This window comes from Acinonyx jubatus, chromosome B3, assembly GCF_027475565.1.
Source record: "Acinonyx jubatus isolate Ajub_Pintada_27869175 chromosome B3, VMU_Ajub_asm_v1.0, whole genome shotgun sequence".
NCBI classification, from domain to species: domain Eukaryota; kingdom Metazoa; phylum Chordata; class Mammalia; order Carnivora; family Felidae; genus Acinonyx; species Acinonyx jubatus.
The window spans coordinates 56051664-56061392 of record NC_069386.1 but is presented as its reverse complement, the minus strand read 5'-3'; the positions used below and the strand labels follow the sequence as shown (position 1 = coordinate 56061392).

General features: G+C 38.2%; 1 pseudogene; it reads left to right on the top strand.

The window, feature by feature from the left end:
* The first annotated feature begins 1027 nt into the window (after positions 1 to 1027).
* Positions 1028 to 2557, top strand: LOC106985712 (E3 ubiquitin-protein ligase ARIH2-like; annotated as a pseudogene).
* Positions 2558 to 9729: the final 7172 nt, after the last annotated feature.

The window sequence follows — 9729 nt, the reverse complement described above, 5'->3', positions numbered from 1 at the left end:
TAATAAATAAACATTAAGAAAAATCCTTTGAACTTCACATTTGCTTATCCTTATCAATCTATGGAACACCATTCCACTTATTTTGTCCAAAACTAAGGGTGACATGCCAAATTTACTGTTTGAAATGTAGCTGGCACACAATCTTACATTAGTTTCAAGCATAAAACATAGTGATTCGACAACTCTATACATTATTCTATGCTCATCACAAGTATAGCCATCTGTCACCATACAACACTATTACAATACCAATGATTATATTCCCTTTGCTATTCCTTTCATCCTGGTGATATCCTGGTTACATGTCAGTTTTAATTATCTTTCCACTAATTGCAAAAATAGTACCTTTCCGAAAAAATTTCCAAATAACTCCTAAGTTTTGAAACTTATTTTTCTCTTTCGTTCCATTTTTCTGAACATTTAATAACATCTGGGGCCACATATTTAGTTCTCAACTTTGAAGTTAATTTAGAATAAACTACGGATCTCAATTTGCCAATGAATCAGTAAAGAAATAGTTACCTTTTTATTTTTTCAACTCAAATTCATCCTTATAAACATGTGCTAAATTAAACCAATTAAAGAGTGAGCATGTGTGCATACTGACAAAATATGCCAATATTTAGTATTCAATGTGTTACGGGTCCCTAACAAAACTCAACAAAAGGTAGTCTTAAAATGTATCACACTATTTCTACACATAAAACATACTTTCTACAGAGCACTTCCCGGGCTGCGGACACCACTCTGTGGGAGGAAGGAGCCCAGAGATCAGCCCACTGCTGTACCTGTGTCAGATCCCTCTGGTCTGACTGAACCCAGTTTGGCCTGTTCAGCCTCAGCAGCGGCGGGCCGCAGCTCCTACTGGAAATTACACGACACAGAATATTTGGGGTGGGTGACATCTTCTTGAAAGACCTTCGAGAATTACGGAAGGAAAAAAAAATAATGCATTTAAGAAAGTGGTAAAGTTTGGAAAGGGGAGGGAAAAAAAAATCCCTGATATTCAACTTGGCTGAATGCTTAGATGTCTGTGGACATGAATAGCCAGGGGTCTGACAGCAAAAAAGGACTATGACCCAAATTGTGAGGAGGAGGAAGAAGATGAGGACCCCAGGGGCACGGAGGTCTACTATGCGGGAGTAGCCAGTGATGTGGAGCAGCAGGGGGGCCAACGCCTTTGATCCTGAAGAGCACCAGTTTACCTGTTTGACCTACAAGGAGTCTGAGGGTGCCCTCAATGAGCACATGATACCTAGCCTCTGTCCTAAAAACCACGGATGCTTACTGCCACCAGTACATCCTCTCTATGGCACTGGTATCTCATTCAGTTGCTAAACTTATATTAGTTAATTTCCACTGGCAAGTTGCAGATATATTGGACACATACAAGTCTAATTCTGCTCAACCTCTCATTGAAGCTCAAGTTCAGCCCTGTTCCTTGAAACATGTCCCCACAGCCAACCCCCTCATCAATGTGCAGTGTGTATGCAGTTTGCACAGAAGGAAAACCTGCTCTCTCCTGCCTGTCAGCACTTTTGCCATAGCTTCTGGGAGCAGCCCCATTTATACTTGTCAAGGATGGTGCGGGTGTGGGAATCTCTTGAATGGCTCAGGATCCGCCACTCCAAACACCGGAGGACTTTGTGTGCTTCCACTGTTGCCCAATGAAGAATTAAGAGACAAATACAGGCATTACCACTTGAGGGACTATGTGGAGAATCATCACCAGCTCCAGCTTTGCCCTGGTCCAGACTGCCTCCATGGCTATTTGGGGACAGGGGCCCAGAGCTTGCAGAGTACAGTGCAATAAGTGCAACCAAGTCTTATGCTTCAAGTGTCGGACGTACCGCGTCCCCACAGACTGCACTACAATCCGGAAATGGCTCACGAAGCGTGCTGAATGGCCAACTACATTAGGGCTCACAAAGACTGTCCCAAGTGCGACACCTGCATTGAGAACGAAGGCTGCAATCACATGCAATGCTCCAAGTGTAAACATGACTTGTGCAGAATATGTCTAGGAGACTGTTAAGACCCATGGCACGAGTACTATGAGTGCAGTTGGTACAAGGAGAACCCTGACATTGTCAAGCCCAGGCAGCAAGCCCAGGCCAGGGAGGCCCTCAAGAAATACTTGTTCTACTTTGACAGATGGGAAAACCACAAGAGCTTGCAGCTGGGGGTGCAGACATACCAGAAAATTCCTGAGAAGATTCAGGATAGGGTCATGAATAATCTGGGGACCTGGAATGATCGGCAGTACCTACAGAATGCTGCCAAGCTCTTGGTCAAGAGCCAGTACACCCTGCAGGACACTTACTCTTTGCGTGTTACACGGAGTCTGGACCCAGGAAGAAGCTCTTTGAATACCAGCAGGCTCAGCTGGAGGCTGAGATGGAAAACTTGATGTGGAAAGTGGAGTGTGCAGACAGAAACGACAGAGGGGACACAGAGAACTGGACAGATGCACGTAGCAGTGGAAGAGAAACTGGCTGAAGGATTCCCATGACAGCTAGGTTGCGACATGGATGTGAAGGCATGAGGGAGATGTGGTTGTGAGATCTCCCAGCTGCCATCCTGTATGCTGTAGGCTTTGCCTTTCAGGACCCAGGCAACAGCTGAGGCCCACACTCCTGAGAGACACTGGCCACACACGACTCAGTTGATTTCTGTTTTCTTCTCATCTTTTTGCATTTTGTTTCTACTAGGGTAAAGGAAATGTTGAACTGGCCTCTTTTCAGGACTTTTAATCCCCCCTGGGTGGTTGCTGGTAGGGAAAGTTTTTTTCTGAATGACTATTAATAGTTTTACAACCTATATAGTTTTCAAAGTTTCTATAATTATACAAAAAAATAAGCAAACCACAGAATTATACAGAATCCTTTAAAAAATAAATTGGCATTTGTGTGTTTAAAAAAAATACTCTGTACAGAGTTCAATGATATTTGTTTAATTGAGCTCAATTCACATTGCTATTCACACAATACACGTTTTAGATGATACTGAATTTAAAAACATTTAAAAGCCATCTTCAGATTGAGGGATTACTTATTTGCCAGAGGAAGGATATTCAGTCCCTCAGAGAAATATAAACTCACAAGTCTGTTTTCTGTGCCGCCCAATACGATGTTTTCTGCAATTTCTTCTAGATCTGTACAAATCTTAGTCAGTAGACTTAGACTCAAATATTATTAGGAAGGATTCACCCTCTGTTTGGGGAAAACCAGTTTAAATTTGTATATAACAGAAAAGCTTCCCTAGACGATTCAATTGTTAGCACAATTTTCTTCAGGAACCAAAGAATTTAAAAAGAATTACCTTGTGGACACTGTATGCTTTGTTAATTAAATTTTGTATAAGTCATACTTAACTCCTTTCTATCATTGTGAATGACATTTACTCAATTTTATGGTATTCCTAAATAAATCCAATCTGACTTCTTATTTGTCTCTCCCAAAATCCTTTACTTAGCTTATCACTACAGGGAATCAAAATTAGACCTATGTATAATGACTTTGTATTTATACCCATTGCATACTCACTGGCCACACTACCTTGTCTGACTGTTAGCATGTGAAAACACTCTCCCTACTTGAATCCAGACCTTTATCAGCTATGCTCACTAGGGTTCCCTGATTTAAAAGAAAAGCATCAGGATTACCCTGGGATCCACCGTGATAAAGCCTCCAATTCCCCATGAATCTAATGTAGCTTCTTCCACTGTTAATGAGAAGGTCCTTCGGACAGCTTCAGTTGAAGTGAATGTTTATGCCCAGAAATTCCTTTATCATTAAATATAACAACTGCACTGACCACACATTTCTTTGTGTTCAGTGTTGCCAAATTAGAGTTTATTCTATTGCATACACTATACTTCTCTAACCCCCTCCATATTTAGCCTAAACCTAGGAGCAGTCATTTTATACCTAACTAAATGCTAACGGATTAAAGTAAAAAGATGCCAAGAAATAGAATAATCTCATTTGTCTGAGAGAGAGAGAGAGAGAGAGAGAGAGAGAGAGAGAGAGAGAGAGAGACTGACTGACTTCAGGCTAATTCAAAATTGTTTATCAGAAATAATCATAAGACCATTGAAAGCATGATAACCTTGAGTGTTCAGCAATTGTGTGTTTTGCCCAGCAATCACTTATTGAGTATGTCCTGTGAGTATCACTGCAGTAGGCATTGTGAGAGATACAGAATATATTAACTGAGTCATAAAGTAAGTCCATAAGTGACTGGTGAATTTGGTCTCTAAAAGAGTAGCATATTTGCCTCATGGTTGACTGTGGCATTGAAGATAAAACTGGAGGACCAGGGTCATGCTGTTTGTCCTTGAGTCACTCACTGTCACTCACTTTCTGGTTGGGGGAGTCACTGATTGGTAAATAACTACAGATCCCTTCATGGGATGAGGGCAATGATTAGAAGGGATCATCTTCTGGAAGTTTGATAGCAGTTATAATTATGCAAGTATGCCAGCATTAACTTTTCTCCACTGTCTGACACTCCATGTAGGATATCCAAGAGTTATACAGCATATCCTTAATATTCCTTTTTTCTTTGTACCCTTTGTATGAAACTTCCTTATTCTGATGGTTTCCCGTTTTGGTTTTAAAATGGTGAATTTGTTCATTTGTCTAAGAGGTTACTATCCTTTGCTCCTGGGTCTTCCCTCTGCATCCACAATAGCAAATTTTATCTGCTTCATGGACATTCACATTTGCTTAATCTCAAGGTGACGTCCATTTTTTGTTTTAACTGGGACATGTGGCCCAAATTATTGTGCATTTTTTTTTCATGTGGATCAATTTTCTTTTTAATTTCTCCCACTCTCAGGAGTAAAGGGTAGACCTGCTTGGGGTTCTGTGTATTGGGCTAGTCTCAACTGAGGTCACATAGCCTGGATGAGATCATACAAAATGTGAAATTCCAGGAAAATTAGCTTCAGCTAAAACCCTATAGGGCCCATTTGCAGGCCAACAACTTTCATGTCAAATTCAAACCCAAACATTAGAGACTACAGGGTCACATCATAATCTCAGGGTTAGCAGTGGAGAGAATGCTTAATGATGTCCTGTCTTTCAACTCCTAGTGATTTAATCACACTGTCTTTTATCTTTTATGATGATGAGTTATTGTGAAGCTCTGCCCCCTTTAGGTAAGGCCAATGTTTGAAGCAGCAATAAATTTTCCAAATTCCATTGTCCAGGGTTTGAATTCTCTTTCCACTTTCATAGCTCTCCATTTGTACACAGGTACTCTAAAAGTCATTGAAGACCATGAATTCTACTCTTACATTGTCCCTTGCCTACAGTATGTTCTCTAATTCTCCCAGGTAATTTCCCAGTTTTCCTCTAGGTAGATAGCTTGTCCCTAAGAATTTGAAGGCAATTTTTATCGAAGACTATTTTTAGGAGGCAAGCATAATTTCAGCAATGGAAAAATACAGGAGATATAGAAAGACAGATCTTCCCATCATCTATGGTTCTGTTCTAGACACTACCTCTGTGGTTTGAAATACATAATTGAGGGAATCATCTTTAGTTTGTTACTTTGGGTATCCACCAGACAAAGATTAAATTTTAGAAATGCTAAACCTTCCATCAGTTAGGCTCAAAAAATATGTATTGGTGCTATTATTTGTTTCACACTGTCTTAGGTTTGTAACTGAATTGTATAAGTCAGTATAAGACATTATTCTATTTTCTAAGCTTGTAAACAGGTTTTTGTAAAAAAAAAACTTAAAAATCAAATCAGAGAAAGATAAACAGACTGTATAAATACATACTAGAATGTATGATGTAAACAAGTGCTACGTGCTTTAGGAGACAGGAAATTAATGTTTTGTGGAGAAATCATGGTGGATGACCTGGACAAGTTCTGAGTCATAACTGATCTTAAAGGGTAAGTCCAATAACAAAACGAGTAATAAAGCACATTGGCATTCTAGATACATTATCAAAAGTGTTGACATGGTGTTCTCTTTATTCTAAATCTCTAAACAAGTATTATTTCAGATAAATCTTTAAAACAGTCTGAAAGCAATGATGTCCTTCTGTCACCTGATGATGAATAAGATGCTTATTGGTATCCTTCTCCTTTCTAAAATGGAACTACACATAAACATAAGTATAGATAACCCATACATAAATGGACCTAAAACAGATAATAAACAATTCTTTAGATCATGAAGTAGCTAAAGTAGAAATGATAGGAGAAAGTCTAGAATAGTCTATAGACTATTTACCCTTATCCCCACTCACTGTTTTATGGTTCAATAACAGGCATGTTTGGAGCAGTTATGGTCAGCTAAGAAGGTGTGCAAGAGTAATTATCCTTAGGTTCTTACCTCATTTTCTGAATGTATGCAATTTGTCTTAAAAACATCAAATAAAGTCCTTAAACAATTATAGAAAAACTGAGGATGGTTCTGAAATGTGTGAATAGACCCCATTATGAGGGAATTGCCATTCCAACACCGACTGGCATGGGATAAAGGAAGATCTATCTATGGAAGTTGAAGAAAGAGTCAAAACAAAACAAAGCCAGGAACTACTCTTGGCTAAACAATCATTATTTTGAGAGAAATCATTAGAGTTCAACTTCAAAACCAAAATGTATGTATAACCTTGTAGTATAATTTAATAATTTAAATACAGTTCTATTAGGTAATTAGAATATCATTCAGAGTATTAGTCATTCTTTTTTAAAGGTGAAATGATCACCACAATCAAGCTAATTAACATATCCCTCACATCACATAGTTACTATATACTTTTAAATTCTTTTTTTTAATTTTGGTTTGTGATGAGAACACTTAAGATCTATCCTCTTAGCAAATTTTAAGTATATAATGGAGTACTGCTAATGTACTCACCATGCTATATGTTATATTCCCAGAACTTACTCATCTTGCATAACTGAACATTTGTGTCCTTTGACCATATCTCCCTATTTACTTTTCACCCTAGCCCCTGACAACCACCATTCTGCTCTTTGCTTTAATGTGCTTGACTATTTTATTTTATATTCCACATAAGTGGTATCATGCAGTATTTGTCTTTCTGTGTCTGGCTTAGTTCACTTAGCATAATGCTGTCCAGATTCATCCATTTGTCACAAATGGAAGGATTTCCTTCTTTTTTTATGCCTCAATAGTATTCTGTTGTGTATTATAATGCTACATTTTCTTTATCCATTTATTTGTCAATTGACATTAAGGTTGTTTCCGTATCTTGCCTATTGTGAACAGCACTGCAGTGAAATGGGGGTGCCCATATCTCTTTGGGATACTAATTTCATTAACTCCACATATTATACCCAGAAATAGGTATTGTTGAATCCTATGGTAGTTCTTTTGTTTATTTGTTTATCTGTGTACACACACATGCGCGCGCACGCACACACACACACATATAAGTTTGCAGTTTTATTTGAATTCTATAATATACAGTTAATTAATATACAGTTAGTTAATATACAGTATAATATTAATTACAGGTGTAGATTTAGTGATTCATTATTTACATATAACAACCAGTGCTTATCACAAGTGCCCTGCTTAATACCCATCACCTATTTAACCCATCTCCCCACCCACCAATCCTCTATCAACCATGTGTTCAGGGGCACCTGGGTGGCTCAGTTGGTTGGGCATCTGAATTTGGCTTAGGTCATGATCTCACAGTTGGTGGGTTTGAGCCCCGCACCGGGCTCTGTGCTGACAGCTCAGAGCCTGGAGCCTGCTTCAGATTCTGTGTGTCCCTCTTCTCTGCCCCTCCCTGACTCCTGCTCTATTTCTCTCTGTCTCAAAAATAAATAAATATTTTTAAAAAAATTTAAGAAATGTTTGTTTGTTTGTTCTTTATAGTTTTATGATTTGCCTCTCCATCTGCCCCCCCCCCCATGTTCATCTGTTTTGTTTCTTTTTTAAATTTATTTATTTATTTTTGAGTTACTTCACCTACAGTGCAGTATTGGTTTCAGGAGTAGAATTTAGTGATTCATCACTTACATATAACACCCAGTGCTCATCCCAACCAGTGCTCTCCTTAATGCCCATCACCCATTTAGCCCATCCCCCCACTCCCCTCTCCTCTACCAACCCTCAGTTTGTTCTCTGTATTTAACAATCTCTTATATTTACCTCCCACTCTGTTTTTATCTTATTTTTGCTTCCCTTCCCCTATGCTCATCTGTTGTGTTTCTTAAATTCCACATATGAATGAAATCATATGATATTTGTCTTTTCTGAGTTATTTTGCTTAGCATAAGAGTCTCAAGCTCCATCCACATCATTGCAAATTGAAAGATTTCATTCTCTTTTATGGCACACTTTATCCATTCATCAGTCCATGGACATTTGGGCTCTTTCCATGATTTTACTATTATTGATAATGCTGCTCCAGGGTGTATATATGCCTTCAAATTAGCATTTTTGTATCCTTTGGGTAAATACCTAGTAGTGAAATTGCTGCGTTGTAGGGTAGTTCTATTTTTAACTTTTTGAAGAATATCCATACTATTTTCCACAGTGGCTACACCAGTTTGCATTCCTAGTAACAGTGTAAGAGGATGCCCCTTTCTCTGCATCCTTGCCAACACCTGTTGGTTTCTTGTGTTATAATTTTAGCCATTCTGACAGGTGTGAGGTGATATCTCATTGTCGTTTTGCTCTGTATTTCCCTGATTCCCTGATGATGAGTGATGTTGAGCATCTTTTCAGGTGTCTGTTAGCCATCTATATGTCTTCTTTGGAAAAATGTCTATTCATGTCTTCTGCCCATTTTTTAACTGAACCAGTTGGTTTTTTTTTGAGGGGGAGGTTGAGTTTTATAAGTTCTTTATACATTTTGGATATGAATCCTTTACCAGATATGTCATTCAAAAATATATTCTTCTATTCTGAAGGTTGCCTTTTAGTTTTGTTGATTGTTTCCTTCGCTGTGCAGAAGCTTTTTATCTTGATCAAGTCCCAATAATTTATTTTTGTTTTTCGCCTCAGGAGATGTATTTGGTAAGAAGTTGCTATGGCCAATGTCAAAGAGGTTCATGCCTCTGTTCTCTTCTAGAATTTTGATGGTTTCCTGTCTCACATTTAGTCTTTCATCAATTTTGAATTTATTTTTGTGTATGATGTAAGAGGCCATATATGAAAAACCCACACCTAATATCTTTCTCAATGGGGGAAAACTGAGGGCTGTTCCTCCATGGTAAAGTCGGGAACAAGTGAGGGATGTCCATTCTCACCATTGTTATTTTAACATAGTAGTAGGAAGTCCTAGCCTGTACAATCAGACAATACAAAGAAACAAAAGGCATACAAATTGGCAAGGAAGAAGTCAAACTTTCACTATTTGCAGATGACATGATATTCTATGTAGAAAACCTGAAAGATTCCCCCCCAAAATTGCTAGAATTGATGTAGAATTCAGTAATGTCACAGGATACAAAAATCAATGTACAGAAACCAGTTGCATTTCTAAACTCCAGTAATGAAGCAGCAGAAAGAGAAATCAAGGAATTGATCCCATTTACAATTGCACCCAAAACAGTAAGATACCTAGGAATAAACCTAACTAAAGAGGTAAAAGAACTATACTCTGAAAACTATAAAACATTTAGAAGAGAAATTTTAGATGATACAAAGAAATAGAGAAACATTCCATGCTCATGGATTAGAAGAACAAATATTGATAAAATATCTACACTATGCAAAGGAAT